Below are 12,206 nucleotides of genomic sequence, written 5' to 3'. Positions count from 1 at the left end.
TCCGCGTAGAGGTCCTGTGGCTTCAGTTGGATCTTGGCGCTATGGCTTTGCGTCCTCTTCTTGGGGGCCCGTGGAGTCCTGGGTTTCCCTGAAGGCGTACTAGGCCAGGAGTCGTTGGAAGATCCAAAGGAATTAGCCTCCAAGGCAACTTCGCTTGCCCAGAGTCGAGTCTCGATGTCTGCAGGTCCTTGATCCAGGGTGCTGGTCGCCCCTCCGGCCGTGTCGGCCGGTTGCTCTTCCGTCTTCGCGGCAGGATGCTGCCGTTGAGCTCACTCCAGGAAGGAGGCCCTGGGGAGAGCACACTCCCCGAAGGAGGCCCCGACAAGAGCACACTCCACGAAGGAGGCCCGGGTGAGCACACTCCACGAAGGAGGCCCAATGTTATCTCGGACGAGCACACTCCGAGAGGGAGGCCCGTCACTACACAAAACAAGAGTACAGAGAATATCTTTGGAAAATATCCTCTCTGCGAATCTAAGATTAGATTGAATTTCAGCGCTGCGGGTGGTCTTTATATAGCCGGGCCGCTGCACCTTACTCCCGAGTGCCGCGGCCGCTCTATCGGCTGCGCCGCGCACTGCTCCGCTGGCGCCTCACGGCGTGGGCGGTGAGCGCGCGTCGGTTGACGCACCGGTGTACGCCGTGAGCGCATTAGCTCAGGCGCGCTGCTAGAGTGGCGTGACCGCCACACCTAATATATTTATTTTACTGAGAAACTTTTTTTAATTAATTTTTATACATTTATAAAACTGGAATAAAACTGGAAAAAAATATTCACTCATATTCAATCAGATATTAAGAATTGAATTTTTTTTTCTTTTGTATAATGTAAAGTGGACACAGCTCCAGAGCGGAAGTGCCTCTGTCTGTAATTCTTTTTATCATTCTAATATAAATAATAGCATGATCCTGAAAATATTTATTACACACAGTATTATGTAATTTAAAGACCTTTTCCCCTATGTAGCAACGGATTATTTCAATTCAAGAAAATCTTGTCCTTGTGGTATACTAGAACAGGACAATTTTTATTAAATTAATAGTAATAACGCTCTTTAATAAAAAAAAGTTAACAACTTATATCAACGTTTCTATATATAAATCGTATTTATGTTTAATTGTATTATTCGTGACGACTGTTGACGACTGGTGGCTTAAGTTGCTGGTATGTTTGTATTCAACGTATTCGGATCAGGGTACGTATTGCGATCATGTAATTTTTCCCGTAGGGCGGAAGTGTGAAAAGTGAAAAGTTACTGTCCCTTTCTATTCAATACCTATAGAAAGGGATAGTTACACGAAACTTTTCACTACTCACGTTCCCTCCCTAAGGAAGAAGTTACATGATCGCTGGCCTGGTCGAGCAAACTGTCATCCGCCTGATCGCACCATGCACTTCGCGTCCGAAAGTAGAGCCGTGAACATCGCAGATACATTGTACGATCAGTCCACGCATAAGAAAAAATAAATAGTCACATATACTTTTTCTATACAGTGAACACAAAGAACGCCGATTTAATAATCAAATCCTTATCACCGCCACAAGCATTGGCGTTCCAAATGCATAAAACAGTTACTGTAGGTACACGTAATATTATGAAAATCTAATATATTATATTTAGATATTAATGGTTTTTCTCTTAAATACCATAACCGACTAAACTAAAGAGTTAAAAATACCACTGGTTGGAAAAAAATGAGACTTGTTAAGAGAAAAAGAAAAAATACAAAATATACACATTATACAATATAATAATTTTTGATATACTATCCTTTAATATAGTAGAGAGTTCAAGCTTAAAATGCTTTTTGAAAAATGAAAATGCGATGAATTTCCGCGGTGTTATAGTTATTTGAAATTATGCAAAACTTTCGTATGCGCTAATTTTGTTGACCAGTATAAATATAATTATACAAAATTAAGTGTAATATCATCATATGTTACACATTATATGTAATCATATATAATATTTGGAGGAGAAAATGATACAATTTTATCTGTATGTAATCATATACAGTTACATATGATTGAAAGATCTAAACAAATATGATTACAAAAATATAAGAATTTATCGGCCCAAAATTCGGTTATTATTATATACAATTATATAAAAATATATATGTATATGTGCTATTAGATCAAAAAAATTATATATACAAATTATTCGTATTTAATTATTCACATTTATATATGATCATATTATGCACGACTTTTCTCAAAATTTTGAAATATAAAGATTTAAAACAAATTACAAACTATAATATATTTAGACAGATACATTTCCTTGTAAACAACTTCCTAGCGACCACGGACGCGCGTCTCGCTGGACGGTCTTAATCCGCATCGCGCTACCGCGTTCTTGCCGATATTTGGCGGTAGGCCCGTAATCGAGTTACGGGGGTCTGGTAGGGGCCGGTCTATGTCTACCCCAATTATCCCTCCTCACGTACATTAGCCAATCAGAGGTTAGGAGACCCGTCCGCCACTTTCCCCTTCCCTCTGCCGCCCCCCACCCAACAGGTACTAGCCGCAGTACTACTATATAAGGCCGCTGTACTACTCCGATTCTTCAGACCATCGTTGTCTGTTCGTCGGGAGACGATAATCGTGGTCGCGATGGATATGTCTGTTATAGAAATCACGCCGGAGGAAGTCTTTGCAGTAGATGAGCCGGGTGCGGAGGATTCCTCCGCGGAGGCCATCAATGCCATTGCAATGGGCACGTATTGTTCATCGGAGTGCATTGCTTCGAGCAACCGTCACATTAGCATCCCATTAGGTCGTTGTGAGATGTCGGAGATGCCTAGAAATGTAGAACCGCAGAACGAATCGTACACCGTCACACACGATCCTCGTCTACGTTTTAAAACCTTCATTTTATACGCACTCATCCTAATAATAACCGTCCTACTATGGTTCCTCCTCTTTAAAGTGTTCCTAAAGTAAAAATTATATTAACAATTTACATTTACTTTACTTTATATTTATATTTATTATATTACTTTAATTTGACATCGATTAGTGGGTATTTTTCATATTGTTTACGGCAGAGAACTCTGTAGTTTAGTCTTTACTTTAGCCCTTACAGGTCCGGAAGTCACTTTAGTAACTTTGAACTGTTTCAGTCAGTTTATAGAATCAGTAAGTTTATAGAATTTTTTGGTTTCAATTAACTTAATAATGTTACAATGAATGTTCTCTTTATGTCGGCACGTGTATCACAATTATTATGTATTTCAAACCTTTTTAAAAAGAGATAAAAGAAGGCGCCGAGTGTGTGTGTGTGCGTGCGCGCGCATCTGAGAAAAAAACTATTATATTAGGTAAATTGTCTCATTACTATATTGCTTCATTATCTTCTCTACAAAATGATTGATATGAAGTAAATGCGCCAACTGTGCGTCAACATTGAAATAAAAAAAAGATAGACCAAGTACATAAACGCGTGTCTTCAGAAATAAATGTAAGATCAATACAATTAGCCAAGTATATTTGAAAAAAAGACAGAAAAATTCTATAAAATCTATTTAAAAATTATATAAAAAATGGAAATGTTACGAATAATAAAAGATAATGAAGCAAAAACTGATAGAGTAAAACAATACCCAAGCCACATTAATGGCATTCTTGTATATATATTTTTTCATATAGAATCTTGGAAATATAGAACAAATTGAGAGCCGGGCACGCCAAGTTTTTGCTTCACTATAATCCCGTTAATTGATTTTAATCATTTAATTATTTTGTGTTTTTTTTTTTTAATATACATGTCTAAGGGCGGGTTTATCAATGCTCAGCTAAGTTAAATTTGACTAATAGTTAAATACTAACTGTAAGCTATGTGTTTATCAAAGCGGAATAACTAACAGTTACGCATAAACTGTTGGTTAAAGTGTTTGTAACAAACACTTTAACCAGAAGTTTATGCGTAACTGTTAGTTATTCCGCTTTGATAAACACATAGCTTACAGTTAGTATTTAACTATTAGTCAAATTTAACTTAGCTGAGCATTGATAAACCCGCCCTAATTGTATTGAACTTACATTTATTTTTGAAAGCACGCGTTTATTACTTGGTCTATCTTTTTTCCCTTTCAAGGTTGACGCATAGTTGGCGCATGTACTTCATATCAATCACTTTGTAGAGAAGACAATGAGATAAAAAAAACAACATAATAATAAGACAATTTACCTAATATAATAGTTTTTTTTTAGAGGCGCACGCTCACACTCGGCGACTATTTTTATTTTTTTTTTTAAAGAGGTAGTTGTATTAATTAGAATGAATTGTTTCGGGAACAAAGTATTTAAATACTTACTTTTTAGTTTTTGATTTGACTAAAAACCTTGTCTGTATATTTCTGTGTCATATCCATATATCCAGCTCGCATAGAATGTAGAGTGTGACAGTTACTAAATAGACAGACGTAAAGATAATCTTTGGCATTCATATCAATAAAAATATCTCCAATATTACATGGCCACGTCATCGACAACAAATTAGCTGGGTGACACTAGCCTATATAATTTGTTATAAAAATTTGAGACAAGATTTCACATATTTCATTTATTTCAAAATCTAAAAAAGATGGTTGTATGATATCATTAAGAGCCACACCGTTGCAATACGATATTTTTTGGAAAAAAAAAACAATATATAACATCTGTAATTATAGCCTTGTTCGTTTTGTCTGTTCTGGGTCTACTCGGAGCAAACCCAAGCAGATTCCGATGACGCCAACCTATTAGAATGCGTTGGTCTGCTTGGGTTTGCTCCAAGTAGACCCAGAACAGACAAAACGAACAATACTTATATTCTCTTACCCGACTTGCCATAAGATAATGGCATACTTGGGAAATGATACAAATTGCCTTGCTAATTCTCTAATACGATATTTCACTAAATTTAAAATGGGATAAATCTCAGTGAACTTATCAACAGTCAACAGCAGCATACCTGGCACACTGTAAAGTCTGAGCTTTGATGTTAATTTTCTTTTGGTTGAAATGTTTCTTCCTCTCTTCTTTTTAACTGAAATTTAAAACATAACAAAGTATTACTCTTATCTCAGAATACTTAACAAAAAATGCAAATTTTGTGTAACTTATCTGATCTTCAAATTAAGCACAGCTGTATTTTCCTCCACGATGTAATCCACGATGTAATATACAAGTTATCATATCATTGCCGTGAAACCCGCAACAGGTTAAAATAGCCATCATACACAAAATAATATAAGCTGCATTTCAGTCCCCATTCTTTCCACTGACCGCTCTCGCTGTTCTCTTTCTCTCGAAGTTCTCTTCCATTCTATGATCACGAGTACCTCAAACAATTAATAAAGAACAAGTCTGCACACAGTCTCCACAGAGAAAAACCTCGGAGAGGTTTCTCTCTGAGGCTCGATTCTTGAATTCATTTCTAAGAGAAACGTATTCGCAAATTCTGTTCTTACAGAAAAGTTAAAAATTTATTGGCTATCATATGGCTTTTAACCAATAAACTTGCAACTTTTCTGTTAAAGCGTGTATTTGCGCATACGTTTCTCTTGCAAATAAATTCTTAAAAAGAGACACATCAGTCATTGTTTAGACATAACGGTATAATAAAAATTAAAAAATGCACTACTTCACGAAAACTGTCATAACAATAACATAACATTCATCACACTGTACGTCACTTCACGAGTTCACGCGACCCACATGGGCAACCCACATAATCCATTACACACGTCGTAGTGACGATGCGAATGACTGCGTTCCATTTTATTACGCACATGATTAACATTAGACATTATTATCCGTGAAACGGAACGTTACCCGAGAAGCATGCAAATGTGATCGCTGCTCATGCCACTATATTTCGTCGGTATGACAGGTTCCTAAATAACCCGAGGCGCATAGCACACAGGCGCCTCTTGCGTCAAAAGTATGAAAGTGACGTTTTCTGATCTGAGAGGTCGATCAGGAGGTGACGATAACGACGTTTCTTAAATGAAAATTTTGACATTTGGACTTTGCGTCGTGATATCTCCTCTCATAGGGGGGTACGTAGGGGAAAAATAAAAATAGTTTTCTCATACAAATCGACCCCAAGCTTTCGATTGAGCCTAGTTAGAACTCGATCCGTTTAGCCGTTTCTGAGATATCCGATAATCTCGGGTGCTCGCAAGTCGCGTACTCGCGTAAAGAGCACGGTCGGGCTCGCGCTGCGCGTTCACTTGGCGCGAGCCAAGTCTCTCGATACTCATCTCGTTGTTTGTACACTGATAGAAAAATGTGTTGTATTTGTAACCATCACAATTGCATAGTAAAATGATTACAGTTAGGAATATCATTTTTATAGCAATTACTATTACAACATTGGTAATAATAACTATAATATATATATATATATATATATATATATATATATATATATATATATATATACATTACAACTAATACAATAAATTTTATCTATATAATGAATCATAAAATTTTTAAATAAAACTTTAAACTAATTAAAAACTTTTCTGGTAAGTTAGATTTCACATCTATAAAACAATTAGTGTGTTGAAGCAATAATTAAAAACTAGTCTGGTATGCTAGACCTTACATTTATAAATAATAAATGTGTTAAAGCTGTAACGGTTCATCTTTCCCGATCGCCTCGGACAGGCTCAGCGGATGCCAGGATTCGGGAGAGGGGGGGAAACCAACTGATATACCGATATCAAATTAACAGTCCTTTATTAGAAACCCTATTTTATATACATAACTTATCTGGTAATCTTATGCTAGACGCATACCTCAGCCTACGGAGAGATATGTATAATATATACACTCTAAGAAATATGGGTGTGAATTTAACACCAATGGAGTGGATTGTACACCCATATGGGTGTTTATATAATTCTCACCATGTTGGTGTGAAATTAACACTCTGTGTTTGTTGTGGAAAATTGACATTGTTGCGGTGTGAATTTTCTCATCGAAAACGGTGTGAATCTTAACACTACTGGCAGTGTGATGTTTACATCAAGGATGGTGTTATCAGAAACACTGCAATAGTTCTGTATGCGTATTATACACATTATGAGATACAGAGCAATACTATTGCAGCCATTAAGGGTCATATAAGGGTGATAATTAGCATTAAACAGAAATATTCTTTTAAATTAATGATTTATTACAATAGCTCAGCTACAAGTTATTTACTTATTTAAGAAAATAAGGTAACTGAAGATTATAAAACCGGCCCTTAGTGTGAGAGCTTAATGTAACATTTAAAAAATATGATATCGAGGAACAATATACATTTTGTTAATCAATCCAAGAGGACTATGCAGTTCATAAGACTGAGGGTAAGTTAATTCTTTCATATTACACATTATATCGTGTTCTTCTGTAAGGACACAAACATTATAAGCCTGAAATTGTTCTGAGAATGATAATGTTTACCATTCAGATAGTATAATGTTGTGCCCCTTATTAATAAAAGACACGATATTTCGGGATTGCTGTCGATACTCCTCGGTTCAGGTTTCTTGAGAGAATGTAGCCGATTGTCGTATAACAATGTGTATATATTTTCTATCTTGATTACACTGAGTTACACTGACTTAATTCGTTAATACCCGTGACAAATATAAAAGAATGAGCGACATACGTTCGTCGCTGTATAATGTGTAGCAAAGCCCGCTCATTGTCTGTACCTCGGTGTTTATATACACCGATTTTTGGTGTGTAACCGGGGAGGGTACTTCCCGGTCACTGACCTTTGGTCAATGTTCTTGCTTAGCCAGCAATTGCTAACTATGCAGATTCCACTCCAAAATCAGGAGATTTTGGGTGTTGTTTATTAAGCAATCGGGTGCATTGCCCGGTGCGACGCCTGGTATGTAGGCCGGGCGATGTCCGCGCGCGAGGTGTCATTCGACACCTTATATCGCTTGCGACATTTCTTGTGTGAGTGCATCACACTCACAACAATGAAAAATATGTCATTTTCTATTTGAACTACAAATTTAATTTGCCAAAATATTGGTAAATCATCAACAATTCCAAAACAAACAAAAAACTTTTGGCGATACATTATTCCGCAATATACCACCCAGTTTAGGAAATACACGTCCTCAGTAATGTTTAAATCTTCTAGCAACGGCAATTCTGATACTTTGTGTAATTTATTTGGTCCAACTTCTACTTTGTTAAAAACATCAGTTGTTCTCCACAAGTTACAGAAATGCCGTTGATGTTTTGTTGACAATGTTTTACAAATATTTTTAAAATTAACAACATTACTAGAAACTCTCTTAAAAAAGCCATGTTTACTCTCGAATCTCATTGATCACATATGAACAACGAGACCCATTAAACGCATTATTCTTGGATAGTGCAATAAAAAGTGTTGTTTTGGTATAATATTCCTTGGAAATATTTTGTTAAATAATTCCAAATGCTGAGATATTAATTCTTGCAAATAATACGTCAAAGAGACAGTTTCGGAGAAAAAATTATACTCATTATTTCTAGAAAGGATGTAAGTACATGCCACAAATCTTTGCTTCTTTCATCAATATAAGTGTCATTGCACAAAATTAATGGTAAAAAGCGTCCAAGACACCAAGCCTGAGACGCTTTTTGTCCAATATTTATACTTTTCATATCAAGTTTTATAGCACACGGTTTATTGCATTGTTCTAAATATCCATAAGGATATTTAGAACAATGCAATAAACCGTGTGCTATAAAACTTGATATGAAAAGTATAAATATTGGACAAAAAGTGCATCGATACGAGCATTTACTTCTTCAAGACTTACATAACCTTCCTTAATTAACGTACTGACAAGAAGTTTAATGACTAGTTGCAAAGAGCCTTCTAAAATATCATGCATGCAATTTACACTAGGACACTCTGTTACATGAACATATGTAAGATCATTCAAAGCACAACGACGCTTTAACCCTTTGCTAATCGTCGTTCCATTATCCAATTTTTGCATATCACTTATATACGAAGCACGAGTTCTAAGTTGAACTGTCTTATCGGTTTCTGTGGTAATAATTTTACATTCATTCTTGGTACAGTAACAAAATCTGCAGTAATATGTAGAATTAAAACTTTCGGTATAACCATACAAAGAGTTTGCACCAAGATTGTCGTGACTGACGGCAATAATAGTACCTTTGACAAGTATATTTATTCCTTCAATATGTATTCTAGAAGATTCCAATGTTTTTAAATCACGGATTAGTGGGCGCAGTATAACATCAAAACCAAACTCCTTCACAATTTTAGCATAAAACAAACTAACTAAATGAATATGTTGTTGCTGAGAATTAAAAACAGGAGGTATATTTTTTAGCTGAAAATAAATTGCTCCAAGTTTATGTTTATTCTTTTTAATTCCTAGGGCATTTTCAACATGAAAATCATCATAGTAAATCATTATTTTTAAAGACTAATTATCTTTAGAAAATAAATCGTGTGACATACAATGTAAACTATCAGTAATTTGTAAAATACTTCTTATTTATGGATTGCAGATTAACTATGAAACTTCTCAAAGTTTCGTTTTCTAGCAGAAATTTTAAAGAATCTATAATTGATACATAAATAAACGTTCTTGGCATTAAAACAACTTTGCTCGCGCCTGTATTTCTATCAAATCTTGTAACAGCTTTTGTACCAATATTTATTTCAATTACAGGTACTACTCCCATTTCTTCTTGAAAAAATTTTTTTCTTTTATAAGATGAATTAATGTTTTCGAATACACCGCATACATCTTTTAGATGATTTTGCACATGATCTACTTGACCACACTGAAGAAGAGCATTTACACTGTTGGCAATCACTGTGATTAATTCTGTACTTGCATTGATTACAGAATTCATAGCATTATCAGTCATACCCAATGCAATTAATTGTGATACGAAATTACAAGTAATACTTTTCAATTTTACACTAGTAAGAATTAAATCAGTAGTACAATTAACTTTATTAATTTTAGGAGTTTGAGAAACGAATGCTATATCAATTTCATAGTTTTCTTGTAGAGTATTGTTACAGGCATTTTCATTTTCACATTGCATATTTATATTATTATTTTCATTTTCATGTATATTTAGATTAATGTTATTTTGACTTTTAACCCAATCTGCTGTATGAAGATTAAAATTACTGTGAGCAATTTTCAAATGTTTTTTTAAAACAGTAAAAGTAAAAAATTTTAATGCACAACCCGGTTGTCCACAAGAAAGGTTATTTTTCCCATATAGATGCATAGAATGTCTGTTGCGTAAATGCCACACTAATTTTTGAATATTAAAGTTTTTCTTCTTGCATATGCTACAAAAATATCCCTCCATGTTTATTATTCAATAATTATATTAAAAATGTAACGAGCCGTTCCTCCGCCACGTTAAGGCATATAGATACGAGGCCATTACCCTCCTACCTCGTGTAGTCTCCTCCGCTTATCTCGGTCTCCCCGCACATCTCCGCTCCTCTTGTCACCAAACGGGGGCTATAAAAGCCCTCCGCTGGTGATAAGAAAGCAGATCTCCCCGGTCTAGCGAACTGAGCCGACCGATCCTCTCAGCGAATTGAGCTGAGTATCCAGAGCACGCACTGAGTGCCGAACTTAACCTAAAACCGGCTTCCTTACTAGCGCGCACTGAGCGCTTCCTCGCGCCACGCAGTGGCAGAACACCGCCCCGCTCGTCACCCGGATCCCGGTACGCGTACTGAGCTACCGATCCCGACCGTACACGGGGACCCCGCACTGAGGGGAAACCGCCGACGCGGAGGATCATCCACGTGGGATGATTCCTAGACGATAACAACAGCTGATTGTCAAACAGCTGATCACCGTGGCTGTCGAGCCAAGCTCCGCGCCGCACCGCGCAGTCGCGCACCGCCGCGGCCAGTCATAACGCCGCACCGACCGACTCGGCGAATGCGAACGCCGCACTGTACCGCGTAGCCGCGACCGTAACGCCGCAGCCAATCCGGCTACCGCCGCGACCGACACGAACGCCGCCACACATTACACCGCCACGAGCATCGTAGTCTGTAAGACCGGCCGCTACCGTCGATCGACTCACCGACCGATACATGGGCCGTACGCCCGCCGCAGCCAATCCGGCACCGAATACTCAACGCGCACATGCGCTCCGCGACACACGTCGCCATAACCAATCGCCCGCGACTCGCATAGCGAGATCTTAGTTGTAAGTTGCACATATTAGAGTAGGGAACCTGTATATATTAGATAGGCATATATTAGAATAAATCATAGTTATAAATATATACCGCTTGCCTCCGTTATTCATTCAACCAGCCCGCCGCCCGAACCCTGAATTACCCGCGGCTATCCGTAGCACATCATAATTAAAAATTCACGGTTACAAAAATACGAGCACGTACTTCACGCATTTTTGGAGTAAAATTATGATTATGAACATCAATATCATAGAATATCATCTGCACAAATTTCCAGAATATTTCTAATGATTCTTCATATTTACAGCCAAATACATAATGAGTTTTAAATAGAGTGTCAAAGGAGCTAATACTTGACGTGTGAGGAGGACATGGCAAAAGCTTTCCATCAAAGACCACATAAAAATTGCTGATTGCTTGTTGATTAGAACCAACTGCTAGTAGAAATGGCTGCAAACTGATTTTTGTAAGTTCTTGTTCGGATGGCAGTGAAAGACCAATCTAAAATATAAAATATATGCAACGTCGGATATATGTACAAATACATATCTACAAGGTTACGATATTAGTTTTGAACAATAACAAGCAAACAATTATTAAGGGGTTACACCAACCTAGCGGAAAAAAAAATTCGATTTTTTTTTTATTATATTTTCTTGAAGCTTCAAGTTTCGAGAATATATCCTGAAAGTTTTATGTTGATATCTGAAAAAATGCCGAAATTACAGAGAGTTGAGTAAAACGGGATCGAGCGTTCGAGTGATCGAATTGGAGTAATATCAACATAAATCGCCACTGGACGATGATGTGATTAAAGCCATTCGTCCAATATTTGAAAACAACTTTCTAGTGATAATTTACTGGAGAAATGCGTCGGTGGATTACGCAAAACGTTAACGAAAGTTTGAACAAACTGATTTGGCGCATAGCGCCAAAAGTGCAGCACAGCGGTGCACACGTTGTGCAAATTGCTGCAAATATTGCTGCATA

General features: G+C 36.9%; 1 protein-coding gene across 1 annotated transcript in view; it reads right to left on the bottom strand.

Annotated features, from left to right (window-relative positions):
- LOC105836037 (cilia- and flagella-associated protein 44) overlaps positions 1-11,860 on the bottom strand; it is a 247,572-nt gene extending 235,712 nt beyond the window's left edge. Inside the window, exon 1 of the mRNA XM_036295384.1 lies at positions 10,450-11,860. The gene's annotated coding sequence lies outside the window, so the exon portion shown is untranslated. The remainder of the gene's footprint in view (positions 1-10,449) is intronic.
- Between the last annotated feature and the right edge of the window lie 346 nt (positions 11,861-12,206).

This window comes from Monomorium pharaonis, chromosome 1 (genome assembly GCF_013373865.1).
Source record: "Monomorium pharaonis isolate MP-MQ-018 chromosome 1, ASM1337386v2, whole genome shotgun sequence".
NCBI lineage: Eukaryota > Metazoa > Arthropoda > Insecta > Hymenoptera > Formicidae > Monomorium > Monomorium pharaonis.
The sequence above is the reverse complement of the archived record's forward strand: the minus strand, read 5'-3'. Positions and strand labels throughout refer to the sequence as shown.